Raw genomic sequence first — 15,707 nt, 5'->3', positions numbered from 1 at the left:
AATAATTTAAAAACAAACTAATAAATCCAACACTATTTCTCCTGTAAATGCCATTCAGCTTGCTTTTCCCCCCTCCCTCTGTCCCCAAAGAGCAAAAACCTACTGTATAATGCCTTCTGAAGGCTGTCTGCCTGCTATCCTTACTGCCCACCTACCGTAGGGAGCAGCTCCTCCCACCTGCACATAAAAGCCAAGTGCATGCTACCAGCAGCTGATCAGAGCACTTTCTCAGTCCTCCACTGTTTTGAACCAGTGATCTTCTCTCCTTGGATCTTGTACACTCAAGGTAAGATTACTGCTACTTCAGGTTTCTGTTCTAACCAGCTGTTGCAAGGAAGCCTTAACATGAACTCCAGCACTGCCTTGCTGGGTGGTGCTGGCAGGGTGCTTTTTTTTTTTTTTTTTTTTTTTTAGATGGAGTGTCATCTGACAGTTAAGTTAGTAACAATCTGTTGTTTTAGCAATGAAATAAAAACAGATCTTGCTGGGAAACATCGTGTGGCTGAGAAATAGTCTTCTTTCCCTTTCTGATATATTTTGAAGACGTTAGTATATCCAGACCAATTCTAACAGTTTATTATCCCTCTTAATAATCTTCTCAGTCCAAAGCTAGCAAAAAAAGTACACTTTAAAGCTGCCTTTAGTTCAGTTTGAAAAAAAAATGCTTAATGCTAACTCATACTGCTAACTCAAGGAGGGATTTTTTTTTTAATTATTACTATTGTAATTTACAAGCTAAATGGAGCCAGTCTTGAGACTGAAGTGCATCTTCACAGATTTCAATGCCTTTAAAAAAAAAAAAAAAAAGGCATAATTGAACTTATGCCCTCACAGAAGCACAATAAGAAAGCTGATGGAGTTCACTGTCTGGTACTAAATATGCTTAAAGTACACATTTCACAAGCAAAATCCTGTTTCTTGGAACAATAGACTTTGTATGTCTGTGAAATCTGTAGATCAGCCTGAAGTATGTTTTATCAAGTTTGCCTATATAGGTATTTCTGACAGCTGCTGAATAGTTGAAACATTCAAATCTAAGTGCTTTCAAAACTATGTTTGCACTCCCCTCTATTCTTCTATCCATCCTCACAAAGACAAATCTATTAGTGACTAGTACCAGTCTCTTATTTTGTGTGAGTCAAAGCACTTCTAGCACACAGTCACCTGTTTAAAGAAATTCCATCACAGAAATCCCAATCCTAGATTGCCTCTTTCCAGTGCTCAGAGATGAGGGAGAGAACATGAACTACTAAATGCAAGCAGTGAATGCTGACTGTAAATAGTTTGTTTATACTGTAATACATGTTGCAGTTAAAAAGGGATGTTTTCTTTTTGAAAGAAAAATAATTCTCTTCCTAAATTGACTCTGTTGCTCTTTCCCCAAATAAGTCTTTTCTAAGTAAGAGTTATGTCCACACAACTGTATTCACATTAGCTGCAACATTTTAAGCTATTACTCTGTAGAGCATCAGCAGAACTCTGCTCAAAATGCCCTTTTCTAGATGCTCTGAGGTTTGCTTGTTTGTTTTCCTGTATTTTACATGTTACTTGTTGTATCTAATGAAGAAAAAGCAAACATTGCCTTCAGCTATTCGCCTGGAAGATTACATAAGTATCTTTAAAAAAGAAAAGTAACTCTTCAAAAACAAAGTACAGTACTTCCTATAGTAGGCTTACAGTAAAACTATAATTGCATCCAGGTAATCCATGTAAGTTGCCCATAGAAGAAGTGTGAAAAAACAATAGGCTCTACTCCTGTAACAGACATTCTGTCTCTGAGCTACAAAATTTGACTGTTTAGTTAACATCAGACTTTTATAGCAAATCTCCCTTCCCCCTCCAAAACAAAAAACTCCTCTTGTAAAGTACAGATATGTGATTTTAAGTGCAAAGCATACAAAATTTATGTCTCAAATCTGGCAGTAAAGCCTCATTACTGATACAGAATTTTACTCCATCAGATATATCAGTTTCTAACAGTGCAATTTTTCAATATGAAAACTTCAAAAAAATGCATTTGCCACAAGAAAATATATATAGCAAAATATATTTTATTAAAGCCTGCTGTGAAATGTAGCATTTTGGCATTTCAAAAATGGATTGTGGGGCATATTGAGAAAACTCTGTTGAAAGGAATGTGTCTAATTTAGATCAGAATCTCCTCTGAGCAGTTTCTCTTAGGCTGAAGATAATTCAGTTGAGCATCACTCTGCAGCAGGGGATGAAGGGAAACTGCAAGCAGAATGCCTCACAGAGAACTTAAAACGCCTAGAAACGCCTTTATTGACTTATGTGCTGACCTGAAACTCCTTTTTTTACAAAACATACTGATATTAAGATAAAAAATAATATCACTTTAAAATATTGCTATAACCATAATAAAAAAAAAAAAGTGAGTCAATAAGAGAAAATCAATGAGAGCAGAAGGAATTTGGATTTTTTGAGGAATAACCGTAGTATTTTAGAATAACGAAGTAAAGGTAATGAGATTATATTATTTTTTCAGCCATAGACTAGTGAAGCGTTAAGCAGGCATGCTTAGCCGTTTCTCTTCGTGGTTGCACTTGTGGTTTTATTTAAGGTGTTCATTTAGGGTATAAATGCCCAGTGAAACTACTAGAATAATTGCCACTGATGTTAAAAGTGCTAGACTAGATATGTAGAAAAGGTACAACTGTACTAGATACAGGACAAATTCATCACTGACTACTTATTCAGTGGCCTGCCATTACCGCTGACTGAGAAACACTGCAGTCTTCATGAATTTATTTTCACCACCTCTTTGTGAGGCAGATATTTGTTTCCTCTGGCCATTCTGATACTAAACACATGGACTGGTTTTGCTTATGGTCACAGTGAAAATTCACTGCAGAACAGAGAGTCAGATTTAGCTCTTCTAAGTTCCAGTCCAGCACTTTAATCCCAAACTTCATTTCATATTCAGCCTTATAAAGTCCATCCCTTCACAGCTGATCTGTCTTTGTATGACTCCTTAGGGCTGAACAGCAGGGAGAATTTCAGGGTAAATTCTTGAGAGAATCTAATTCACTCTTAACAGTTCGGAACTTCCTTTGAAATCATTTAAAAACCCCTAACGGCACTTGAAACTAATTCTTGGAGGGAAAAGCAAATAAATAAATAATCAAATGACACCCCTTTCTTACCCTCTGTGGTTAGCTGAGACTAACACAATCTTGTCAGAATGAGCAAGCACAGATCCACTGCCATGGACCAGAAACAACAGGCAACACCTAACCGTAAGAGCTCAATCTTGGTAACACGAGAGTGGTCTTATGAATACTGCATTATCAAGAAAAATGAATGTGTTGATGCTTGATGCAGAAGATTAGCAGGAATGATAAGGACAAGAATGATTAATGGTTACATGTTCTACTGCAGGTGGTGATGATTGTCGTATGTACAAAAGCACACCTCCAAGAGTATTTTCAGCCCAGTTGTTCTATGTCTTCCTATACAACCCAGGGCAGGAAAGATTATATCTTTATCTCTGAAGCTTAAATATACCCTCATATATTGCCTTACTCTTTTGACTTTCCGATTATCCTACTGCACTGGGTTCCTTCCTTCCACAGGGAGATAATTTTTAATTTTCACTAGTGTCATGTTTGTAAAAGAGCAACGGTTCAATGGAGTGACTGTACTGAGGAACAATAAAGACAAAAACAGAGGTGGTTTGATCCATCTTTGATTAAAACCAACAAATATCCATATTTAACTGAACAGAAGTTACTCTTACCTCTTTACTTACACAAAACCCTAGCTAATGTATGTTTCCTTCCTATGGCCTTTCCTTCATAAGAAAGTGAGATCTATTTTTTGTGCTAAGAGAATGCTGCTTTAGCAAAAGTCACGGAGCTGTGTGTTTAAAAAGATAATGATGAGTCCTGGTTCTGAAGCCTTTTGTGGGTCTTGTGCAATAACTGTGCCTATTCTCTGTACACATCAGTAAACAATTGTGCTTGGTCTCCCCATACTCCTGAAATGTTGGATGTGTTTCTGTAATTGTCTTGATGTGTAATGAATTTAATGTCTCATAACTGCACTGCAGGGGATTAATACCACTATGCAGTGTAGGGACATCTTTTGATGATTAAAACTTCTTCATGCAAAGCCACGTTTCATACCAAAAGCAAGATGAATGCAAGCCTGTTGCTTCTTGAATGGCAGGTGAAATTGTTGAGGGGTGATATGTAATGGAGTGAGTGAGAATCAGTGCCCTCTTTTGGTTAGAAAAAAATATATAAAGGAGCCCTATGAGAGTGTTTATCAGTTCCCTCTGCTGGCTACAAAGCCCACAGCCAGATGAGCAGCTGTGTTTGCGGAGGCGAAGGTCTTAAGTTCTATTCCCAGTGCTGTGTGCAAGCGGTAAACTGATGACTGTGGTGTCTGTGCACGTATGTGGACATCGTTACTCGCAGGGTCGCATTAGCAACTACACTGAGTTCAACATGAGGGCACTCAAAAATAATACGGAGTTCCTGGGAGGTAAGAAACTTTCCACTTAAGATTTGAGAAGCATGCTAGCAGCTACGCCATGCATAATATCACACAGCAAGAGCATCCTTCTGGTATGCATTGTACGCTACACTCATTTGAACACCTTGCTTTTTCTGCCTCTTCAGGAGGAGTTTACCTATGTTCACTATACTTAGTCTGGAGGTGTCTGGCCTGTTATCACAAATGCTCATAGCAATCCCAAATTACAACCCTTCTGAAGGTCAGCTTCTGAGAACACCACATTTGCCAAAAAGAAATAAATGGTACCAACAAGACCACCTAAAACAAAACAAAACCAGAAAACCTAAATAGATCTTTTCCATTCTTTTAAGGAAAGGCCTGTTTAATCCGGTTATGCAACTGGAGAAACAGGTCACGTAATTTATGCAGCTACTCTGAAACAAAGTGGAGATAAAAAAAAAATATATATATATATATATATATATACACACACACATATACACACCGCAAACTTAAGAGATGGTTTTTATTTTAAATAAACATCCATAGCACTAACAATGAAGAACTCCTAAGTCAGGTATCCCAGTTCACTTCAACTCCTAGAAATCTATCACAGCAACATATAGGATACACAAAACCTATCCTACTAAAGGCAGAATGAGTCAGAACTGACAGCCTGATGTACTAGAAAACGAAAGTATATTAAAGTCGGATTTTTTAAACATCTGCAGCAGTTTCCTGATAACTAAAAAAGCAGACACTCTTTCTAGACCAATACTGTATTCTTGTCTCTGAAGGGAAAGAAGCAGGCAGAAGTACACTGTAGACTTGCATGGGGACCTTCAAGCAAAGTATTTGACCATTTAAAGTTCCAGAGAGCAAACCAAGGTTCTAACAAAACCCAGTGTTCAGAGGTGTAGCAACAAGACATATATAATACAGCACAGTCACTGAAATGGAGATGCTTACATTGTCTCTCATGTACTCAGTATAATTTTCTAGGGGACAGAACTGATGGTGGCACAGTCCCAGGGACGCTCAAACCAAATACAGTCAACTTACCGCTGAAGAAATCTAGTAGTCAAGTCTGCTTATGCCAGCAAACAACTTACCTCTGTTCTGCCCTTCCATTCTTTCCACCACGTGTAGAGCTCCAGTGAATGCAGAATATCAGAATAAGGATCTTTTATGTGGCTCTGAGAGCAGAATTTTTCTTTCAGCTTGCCCTTAAAAAAAAAAAAAAAAAAAAAGTGTTCAGATTTTTTCCCAGTACTTCTTCGTACATGAATAAGGTGATCCTAGTCCAACTCTTAGCTGATGGACATTAATATAAAACACACAACTGGGACCCTTGTTGGCAAATCTAAGAAAAAAAGTCAAAAGATAGTTAATTTAGGTCAAAGTTGAGAAATAAAAGCAGCCTTACAAGGGAAATTTATATTGCCAGTATTGATATCTGTCGCCTGTACTACAGATAAAAAGCAAATAAGCTAAGAGTAGTTAAACAAATACAACCCACAAGCACTAACATGCACACAATACGTATTTTAGAAAATGAAGGAAAAAAGACAACACTCGGTACTTATTTCCTTTCAGTCAGTGGCTTGAATTGAATTTACCATAGTAGCACATCACATTGTTCGCTGCAGAAAAATGCAAAGCTTAGGCCTTTAGGAGTAAGTCTCTTGTGCTTTACTGGTTCCAAAAATGTCAGTGCTTGTCAAAGTGTTTTTGAAATAAAACCAAAACCATGTTAATAAAATGAACTTTCCAAGACAATGCTGGCCAAAACTGATTCTTAGATTTCTTTTCAGTAATAAACTGCCTCTGCGGTTGCTGAGCTGATAGGGAGGAGGATTTAAAGGGCCAAAGCCAAGTTCTGGTCAACTCAAAGAGGACAAAAAAATAAAAAGCTCTCAAACAGAGCACAAGCCCTCCAATGAATGGAAAGATTTTTGCTGAGGATGGGCAGAGCTTAGCAAAATCCAGCTGTGCTTTCAAAAACGTCTGTAATCATTATTAGGCTCCTCTTGAACGTATGTTGAGACTGGAATACTTATTGTGGGTACAATTTGTGATGTGATGCTGTACAAGACTCAGTACTTGTGTAATTCAGAATTCACAAGCTGAAAATCAAATCACAAGAGCTATCCTGCCTGCTTATTAAATAGTAGTTCTCTATGTGAATTAACAAGGCAACAACTGGAAAGATTTTCTCCCATCCTATTCTGGCCTTCCTAATGAATAGTTCTAGAAATATGTTCCAATGAAAGATGAAGGTATTCACGATGATCTGCGTTCCTACTGCTACAGAAGTCGCATGCAAGTCTGGGCAGTGAGATCTCAGCTGTTTTGCTGTATGCGCATACAGGTACACGTGCAGCAGCAGCTTCTGTCTTCCACAGAATCATGCTGCAGTTGGACACTGTGCCTGTTACAGGAATCCCTGTCCTGCAGATCCAACCAGAGCAGCTGACTTTAGGAGGCCTGTGCAGAACAACGAAAGTTGCCATTGCAGGGGTGACTTCTTAATCCCTGTTCTCAAAACCTCCTACAGACTATTATCTTTTGGTGATCTAAGCATAAATTATTACATTGGGGAACATGGGAAGCGTTTTAAGGTTTGCTCCCTAAGCTTGTATTACCAGCCACAGCTAAGACCTTTGTACATGCTATCCTGGTAATAAAGAAGATGTTACCATCCAAACCCAATTCCTGATCAAAGATTCACCTCCAGCACTAAAGTTTTTCATTTTGACCTGCTATAACATTATCAAATGGCTTTTAAGGTTTTGTTTGAAGGAAATCCATTTTGCTCATCTGTCTTTTGTAGTGTCACCATCACTCACTGCCTTTTGGTTGGTCTGAAGCAACAAGTTGCAAATACTCAGTACCTAAAATCCAAACAACTGACTAGTTTTGGCACACAATTCTTACAGCATCTCTGTGTCCCACAGTCAAGGTCAAGATTACTCTTAGATTCAAACTGCAAGCACAAAAAAATGCCTTTCATTGAGCTCAGTATTCACTTGCAATGAATATTTTTTATTATTCTATTTTCAACATCACATCTGTCACTCGTATGCTGAATGCTCTCAAGAACTCAATACAAAAGGTCTGCAAAACACAAGCAAAACAAATTCAATTTGTGACTGCTCAGGGACATTTTCTATGCTACACTTGCTTTCAACTTCCTAACCGTTCATGTCATGAAAACAAGTATTTCAAAAAACAAATGAACAGAAGTCTATTATATTTTCAATGTTCATCGTGCATACTGAGGGCTGGAATTTTAGCACCATAGCCAGTCACAACATCCAGCCTCATCCTTCAAAAGAACAGCCACATCAGGACACAGTTCCTCAGGCCTCAGCTCAGGGAGCCACAACCCTCCCTTCTTTCCTTGCTTCTCCTGCTCTGCCACCAAAGGTGACAGGGAGAAGTATTTTGGCCTGCTAACTCATGAAACAAATTTGAGGCCTTTAGAAGATGTGAAAGGTCACACCTGAGGCCCCAAAGCTGTCACGATGGCGGAGTTTTGTGTCAGCTGACTCAACTTAGTCACACTGTGGTACAACGTTGCTGTACTCCACTTCAAAAAAAAATCTAAACAACTGAAAACAACAACAAAAAAATAGTGTTGTTTAAAATGCTGTAACAGGAGTGCCCATCAAGCACCACACTGAACCTCCAAGCAGCTGCTCCACACTCCCACAGCAGCGGGGCACCACCATGGCTCTGCACCACTCGGCAGCCATTAACCACCAGTAGTGGTCACCACACAGGCCCGGGGCAGCCCTCCCACACCAGGCCATGTCGTTGTCAGTGAGGCAGCAAAAGCTCACCCTCCGTGGGCTACGTGAAGGGCCTGGCCCTGCTTTGGGACCCCTTGTTGATCGGTCGAGACCCCACACATTGGTTTTGTGCCTCCTGCCCTATGTTGTGGCGCTGCGGCTCGAGCTGCCTTCGCGTCAGCGCCATGTCTGCCCACAGGCGGTCAGGAAAGTGAGTTGGAGCCTGCGCCTCCCATTCCCCAAGGAGAGGCAAGGGCTGAGGAGCACAGAAACTCCCCACAGCCCAGTCAGCTGAGGAGCATTTATGGAAACAATGCGTTTGAGGTTTCCTGGGTTTCGCAGATACAGCCTGGGGGCTTCACGTCTGCGTGCCAGCCCTCGGTGCCCCTTGGAGAAGGATCTGGGCAGCATTAGCTCGCACAGATGCTGACAGTGCTGGAAGGCCAAAAATAGGGGGGAGAGGGAGGGGTGAAGCTCCTCTGTCAGCTGGAAAGAAAATGTTGCATCCTGTGAGGAGGGGCTGCTCGGAAGGAGGAGGAAGGCTGCTCCAGCACACACGGCAGGAGGCACAAGACCTTTCAGATTTCTCCATCTGGAGGCAAAATTGAGGCCACTGTGAACTTAACAGCAAAGATGAATAAAATGTCCATTTCAAATTCAAGGCTCTTTGGTGCTAAAACCAGAAAAAAAAGCACCTGCCAAAAACATTCCTGCATATGGGTATCTATTGAAAAGATTGTCTACTTTCTTTATAAGTTCAAATTTGAAGACTCCCAAATTCCTAAGAAACCACTAAACACTTTGGTGGGATGTGAGAAAAGAATATCATGTGAGGAAGGAGTACGATAAAACTACTGTATTCAACAGGCAGGGAGTTCAGAAGGCAAACAGCTGAACAGAGCAGCTTTATCATTTCTTTCCAATGTATTTTCCCCACCTCATGTTTAGTGTAAAGGCTTTTCAGGGTGAGTCTTTTTCATCTGTTTGTTACATCCCCTATTATAGGAGGGCCCTGACTCACAATTAGGGGTTTCAAGCAAAATAAAGAGGAGCAGCTTCTGAACCTGACGGATTGAAAATTTTGCATGCAGAAAAGCTGACTCCTAGACTCATGCTCCAGTCTGTTTAACACACTCCTGCTTACGTAGATGACCGGTATGCCTGGAAAGATATTATACTACAAATGTTTGACCTCCCTCTCCTGCTGTAGAAGCATCCAATAACATCACATACAGTAGATTAATGAATTTATCCTTACAAGCACCCTGGCAACGTCACTCTCATTTTAGAGGAAATTGAGGCACGGAGAAATTTGCTGGTGTGACATTTCAAGGGATTGCTGCTGGCCAGATTCTCAAGTGTCTTCCCATCGTGATGGGGGCTACTGGGAGAGCTTAGTTCCCACCAGGGCACCTAAATGAGAACCAGATTTTCAGGAGTGCTCAGCACCCAGTAGCTTTCGCATTGGCTCTTGCGGCCAAATTTTCTGAAAAGTTCCTTTGATCATCTGGCCACGGCCTCAGTGGAAGCAGAGCGCTTTTGAAAAATCTGATCCTGTTTGTGGGTGCTGAGCACTTTTCAAAATTCTTTCTTAAGTGACCAGGCCAAGGATGCAGACTAAAATCTGAACAGACCCCACTTTGCCTAATCCCTGGGCCAGTGATTTAACCACAGGCATATCCTTCCATCCTCAGCAAAGAAAGAATAGACACTAGTTGGGGCAGGAACCAAAATGCCAAACAGCTGCCAGTACTCATGCCTGCCAAGAAAAATGCCCAGATACCTGTGGGCAAACCAGACAGCCACATTTTGGTACCTTCCTGAGAAGGGATTATTTCTAGTAGCAGTGCCAGAGTCTGGCAACCTGGATTATGCTCTTTCCAGATGTACCTATTTTGTTCTGGAAATAAAACTCTTGTGAACATGCCCTCACACAGGCACACCCTCCCCGCTCTTCAGTAAAAACAGCAGCTATCCAAACACTGTACTGTCTCCATTATCCTTAGAGAGCCAGGCATGCTTGGGCAAGACAACAGTATTTTGTGTAATGATTAAGAAGCAGTGGTCGCATCAGTGAAGATTCTTGTTTTCATTGAATATTTCATTCATTTCTGAACATAAGCAACCACTTAGCTACAGTTGTGCTAGATGCAGAGGAGGAAACACATGCTATTCTTGGCTGGACTATACCTCTGTGGTAAGCAGCAGCCTCCTTACAGGAGCCTCTGTAGGCTGCATGATTTAGCTACATAAGAGATTGTCCTAAGCCTCAAGCAAAGGCCTTGCCTCTAGACTCTGAGCACCCCAAAAGGTGAGTGCAAAGAAAAAACAACAACAACAACAACAACAACAAAAAAACAGCTTGGATCCTTTGTCTTATGTTCTGTTCACCTGAGGTCCTTCTGCAAACCAACACTCTCCAAAACCATGAACTCAAGGGTGGTTTAGAAATTCTTCTGCAGGCTGACTATATCTACCCAGCTGCCACTCAATTTGCTGCTTTCTGTCACTCAGCATCAGCTTGTTGGGCTGCCTATCACAGGATCCTCCCCCTCTTCCCCCCAGAATTGAGCTTTCCTTAAGCGCTGTCTCATCGCTGGCCCCAGGTTTTGAACCACCTCCCAAATCAGTATCTAACCAAGCTGGTAATAGGAAGATAAGGCACACAGTCACTCATATGTTTTAAGGAAGCAAAGATATCACATGCGGACTGCTGAATGAAAACGTTTACAGAGAAATAGTTTTGTAAAACAGCTCTGACTAAGCTGTTGCTTAGGGTTGAGCTCAAGCTATGTAAGCCAAAAAACGCAGCTGCATCTTTTCTAGCTACAGCTAGGAACAGCTAAGTGTACTGGAAAAACCTTTGAGTGGGAAAAAAAATATGGATATTCTCCTAATAGAAGACTACATCTAGAAGCAAGTGTGAGCATTTGTTTCCTGTTATATGGGGTCTTACACCTGTAAAAAAGAAAAGAAAGTGATGGCTGTGGTCTGTACTTTAATTGCTAAATGGCAGGGCTTTCACTCAGTTCTGACATCTGTTGCAGTTCTTATTGTAATAACAACTGCAGTCAGAAGCTGGACTTCAGAACAATACCACAGGCAAATTCTACAGCCTCGAATTTACAAACAAAAAAATTAAGACAGAAAGGGATGAGCTCATGCAGCATGTTTATGCAGGCAGTTAATTGCACATGTTTTAATGTAGCTGGTGACCTAGAAAGTTCTAGGGAACGTCAGTGGAAAAACTTGGATTACAGTTAATAATTCTGTGGGCTCTCAGTATTTGTCAGCAAATTTGAAACAAGAAGTTGTCACTTTTTCTATCTCACAGTTGATTTTTTTTTTATTATTGTTTTTTAAGGGTTTTGTTTTTAATTCTCTTATCCTGTCCTTGGAAGAAGCCAAGGCATTTTTGAAGATTTCTGGAGGGGGGAGAACTTGGGCCTATTGAGGGCCTAAGCCAAAGAAGACTGTCAGAAGTCTCCTAGGTGTTTCTTCTGAACTGAAGAGCTAGCAACAGGTCACAAAAAGTCTTAGTCTTAGAGCAGCAAGGTGATCAGGACACAGTCCACTTGTAAAAGGACTGTGGGACATGCTGAGGTACCAGAAAGGGCCCAGGGTAAAGGCTGGCGGGTTTGACAGGCCCAGCATGGCGCGTCTTTGAAGCAGAGGAAGCAGCCATGCCCACACTGGCAGGGAAGGGTGCTGACGTTAAAGGAGGCCAAGAAAGATTGACTCTGCTACACAGTTGGCCTGTACTGGAGCCAAAAACTTGTATTGTGGGGCTGTTGGATTTTCCTTCCAGTCCCAGGCACCCTAGCACTGATTTTCTACCTGGTCTTAGGCATAGCTTGGGGCTTATGTCTTCTGTATCAGTATAAAGCAGCACACAGACTCAAAACTGGGTTACGCAGCTCCCAGGTAATCGATCTCATTCTGACATTTTTACTCTGGGAAGGTTATGTTCCCCTCTAATTTTGTCTAGAACCTCACTTCGGGAAATGGAACTTACAATTAATACATGTTTCCAAAGAGCTGTAGTTTTGAATTTACATATTCAAATAAAAAAGTTTTGCTTTGAAATTCTTTCTGATTTCTTTGGGAAATAATTGGGATCCCTTATTACTTATGACATAGAAGTGGAATATAACTTCACTTTCAGGAGAGGACAGTCAGCATCTTAAGACATTCTTCTTTTTGTGCCCATGGAAATGGTCACCTGAAACCAGTGCCTGCTGATGCAGGTCTTGAAAGAACTTGGATCTCATCCTTAACCCAGACAAACTTTATAGAAAGCCATACTTCTGTGAACCACACAGTTCAGCTTCCCTGAATGGAGTTTGCCAACCTTTACAGATTCATCCATGACAAAGCAAAACAACTGCCAAGCCTGACAGAATTTATAGAGCTAAATAAATCACTTTTTAGGCATTTAAATATTGTTGTGAGCGTGAAAAGATGAAAAGTGGTGTATATCATCTCTCCAAAATCAGAAGTAGTTATATTATAAATAAACAGAGTTTGCTTGGTATTAGGGACATAGGAAATTCCATTCAAGAACAGACAAATGGCACATCTTGTCTGGTATCCTGCATCTGGCACAGGCCTGTAGCAGATGCTTAAAATATTTGGCTCCCTTGGTCTGACAGTCTCCCTTGTTCCACCTACCACCAATGTTATAAATCTCACAGTTTTCCTAACCTCTGGTGAGAGTCTTTCCTGCTCGCTTGTATAATGCAGGAAGCATGGGCCAGGGGAATATGCATCTGCCCGGTGTGATAGTTATTACAGTGGCTGGTGCTCAAATTTGGCTGGGCTGTGTGGTTCTGCCTGTTTCAGAGCATGGGGTATTACTGCCTGTATTGCCCACGCACCCAAACCAAGACGCATACAGGCAAGGACTATGCCTGGCTCCAGAGAGAAGGGGAAACAATCCCCTTCTTGCCCTCATCTACACCTGGCCAGCAAGTGTAGTTATCACTAGCCTGTTAATCAGTTGCCCTCTTTCTGTAAAGGCATTGCCACCTAATTACTCCCAGCTATTAATGACATGTATATCCTAGTACAACCTTCTTGACAACTTTTATAATTTAATAAAAAGACCTGAAAAATTAAATGAGTTTGTCTATCCAGCAGTATTTGTTTTTGTTTTGTCTTTATTCCGGTGGTTATCAAAACGTGGTTCAGCTACACAGCAGCTCACCTAATGCAGTCTCCCTGTGCCTGGTGCTTCTAGCCATTGTCACTGGTATGTAACTGTACCTAACAGAACTGCTTGTGGACCTTTCCCTTACTAGAAGTGTATTTCTCACAGACTGTGTCCCTTTATTTTCTATAATCTTATTCATAATCAACATTAAATGCAATGGCACAAACAGTTTGAAACCTCTAAAATGCAGTGGCACAACCAGTTAAAAACCTCTAAAACAACCTGACTTCTAAAAATCCTGACTTTTCCATTTGAAAAGTTTAAAAAAACATTTATGTTAATTACCTTACACCCTCTGTGCTCCCCTGTGAAATATAACGGGGTTTTAAAAAGGCTTAGACAACTTATGACTATGGGTAACTGCCAGGTAAGGTCCTTTCACATCATCTTACAAAAGCAACAGGAAGAGAGCTGCAGCTACAGAAATTATAGCCTCATAGCTAAGCTATATGGTTCAAAAAGAAAAATTGAAGAAAAATTTTAAGTGTCCTTGCATTTGAGCATATCTATTATACAGATACTGAGCACTGCTCTTCTTAGGGAATAACTCAAGTCTTTGCATATTAATGAAGGAAAAATTAATCCTGATAGTGGGCCAAAGCTGTCGGATATGGTTTAGATGTCAGCTTTCTCCAAGCTCAGGAATTTTTCTGATTTTGGTTCCATCCTAACAAACTTAATATTCAATGTCAAAGGTGTAAATCTAGACCAGACCTTTGGTCTAGCAACAACCAATCTGTGTCTATTTCAGCCCTGAACCACAAGACTGCAGATTCAATCTGCCTGAAAGAACTGAACACATTAAAGCTACTACAGTATCGAGCAGATGTTTGCATCCCTTAACATGCTCCAAGTCAAACATACATTTGGGGATGACTGGGCCCAATACTAGCAGGAGCTCTGCGACTTTCTGCACTTTTCTGCTGTTTTACAACAAGAGTGACTTCCAGAATATCTGTCTTGCTTCACTCAGGAACAGAAGTAGAGGTTTTTCAAGGCAGACAAATGAGTCAGCCACTTGCTCCAAATAAATGGAAATGGTGTTCCAAGTTTCCTAGACAGCTTTAAAAACGACATAGAGCAATTCAGCTGCTTGATATATTAGTTATACGCCTATATTTAAGGCAACACAAAAGTAAATGCTTCTTATTCCAGATAAAAGTTGCTTTACCCACAGCAGTCCAAAGACACCTCATTTTGCCTGTCCTCTATTTCCATGCCAGTCATCTTGCTTGTGCCATTCACAGGGGCAAAAAGCAGCACTCTTTATAGGAAAGAAAAGCAGCTGAGGCTCCTAGCTTGCCACAGATATTCTAAATAATACTAAGCACATTGATGTTTGTGATTGCATATGACCATTTATATAACAAAGATGTTAATAATTTGCTTTCTGAGGAGAAATTATGTAAACCTTAATACATCAGTGACAGAAAGGGAAATAATTTTAACTTTGATTGTACAGTAAAACAGAATATCTTTGGACATAAATAATTATAAGGAGATATATAAAATGACAAAAATAATTTCTTTACTTCAAACCTTGCCTTAACAAGAAACACAACTCCTTCTTCCCTCAAGAAAGCTGAATACACTGACTCATGTCTTTGTTTAAATGTCATGGTAAATTTGTTCTTTTATAACGTGTAGTAGTCTAGCTTTGAACTTTTGATTTTTGGAAAAGGCAGAGCGGAAAAATGTTTTCATGGGAGAGGAGTGCACATTCCAGAACTGTCGACTGTTATTCGTTTATGAGGGGGGAGAAAAAAAATCCTACTTAGGTTTTGGTTGATGCAATTTGTTGTCTTCTTTATTATTTTGTGTGTGTGTGTGTGTCTGTGTGTGTGTCTGTGTGTGTGTGTGTGTGTGATAAACCACAGTTTACACTCTGCAACAAAAGATACCAGCTTTCAACCTAGTTTTTCCACCTTTCACTTCAAGTCTTTCAGTACTTTCTTAGCTTGAAACTGACTGCTGATGAGAGAACAATTACCATTATAAGGAATAAAAATAGTAATTCTTTCTAATATGCAAAGTAGTCCAAAGAGGGGAAACAAAAAAAACATACAGCTTACTATGAATTAGAGCTTATACACTGGCCTGTTCTCCCACGTGCCTGGTGACAGGACGAGGGGGAATGGGCTTAAGTTGAGCCAGGGGAGTTTTAGGTTAGATGTTAGGAAGAACTTCTTCACTGAAAGGGTTGTGAGGCATTGGAACAGGCT

At 40.4% G+C, this 15,707-nt stretch overlaps 1 protein-coding gene across 1 annotated transcript in view; it reads left to right on the top strand.

Annotated features, from left to right (window-relative positions):
• The first annotated feature begins 226 nt into the window (after positions 1 to 226).
• The window catches only part of COL8A1 (collagen type VIII alpha 1 chain), an 85,782-nt gene continuing 70,301 nt past the window's right edge, over positions 227 to 15,707 (top strand). The window contains exon 1 of the mRNA XM_032197622.1: positions 227 to 286. The gene's annotated coding sequence lies outside the window, so the exon portion shown is untranslated. The remainder of the gene's footprint in view (positions 287 to 15,707) is intronic.

Source organism: Aythya fuligula, chromosome 1 (assembly GCF_009819795.1).
Source record: "Aythya fuligula isolate bAytFul2 chromosome 1, bAytFul2.pri, whole genome shotgun sequence".
In the NCBI taxonomy this organism is placed as follows: Eukaryota; Metazoa; Chordata; class Aves; order Anseriformes; family Anatidae; genus Aythya; species Aythya fuligula.
Note: the sequence above shows the minus strand (reverse complement) of the source record. Positions and strands in the feature narration are given on the sequence as shown.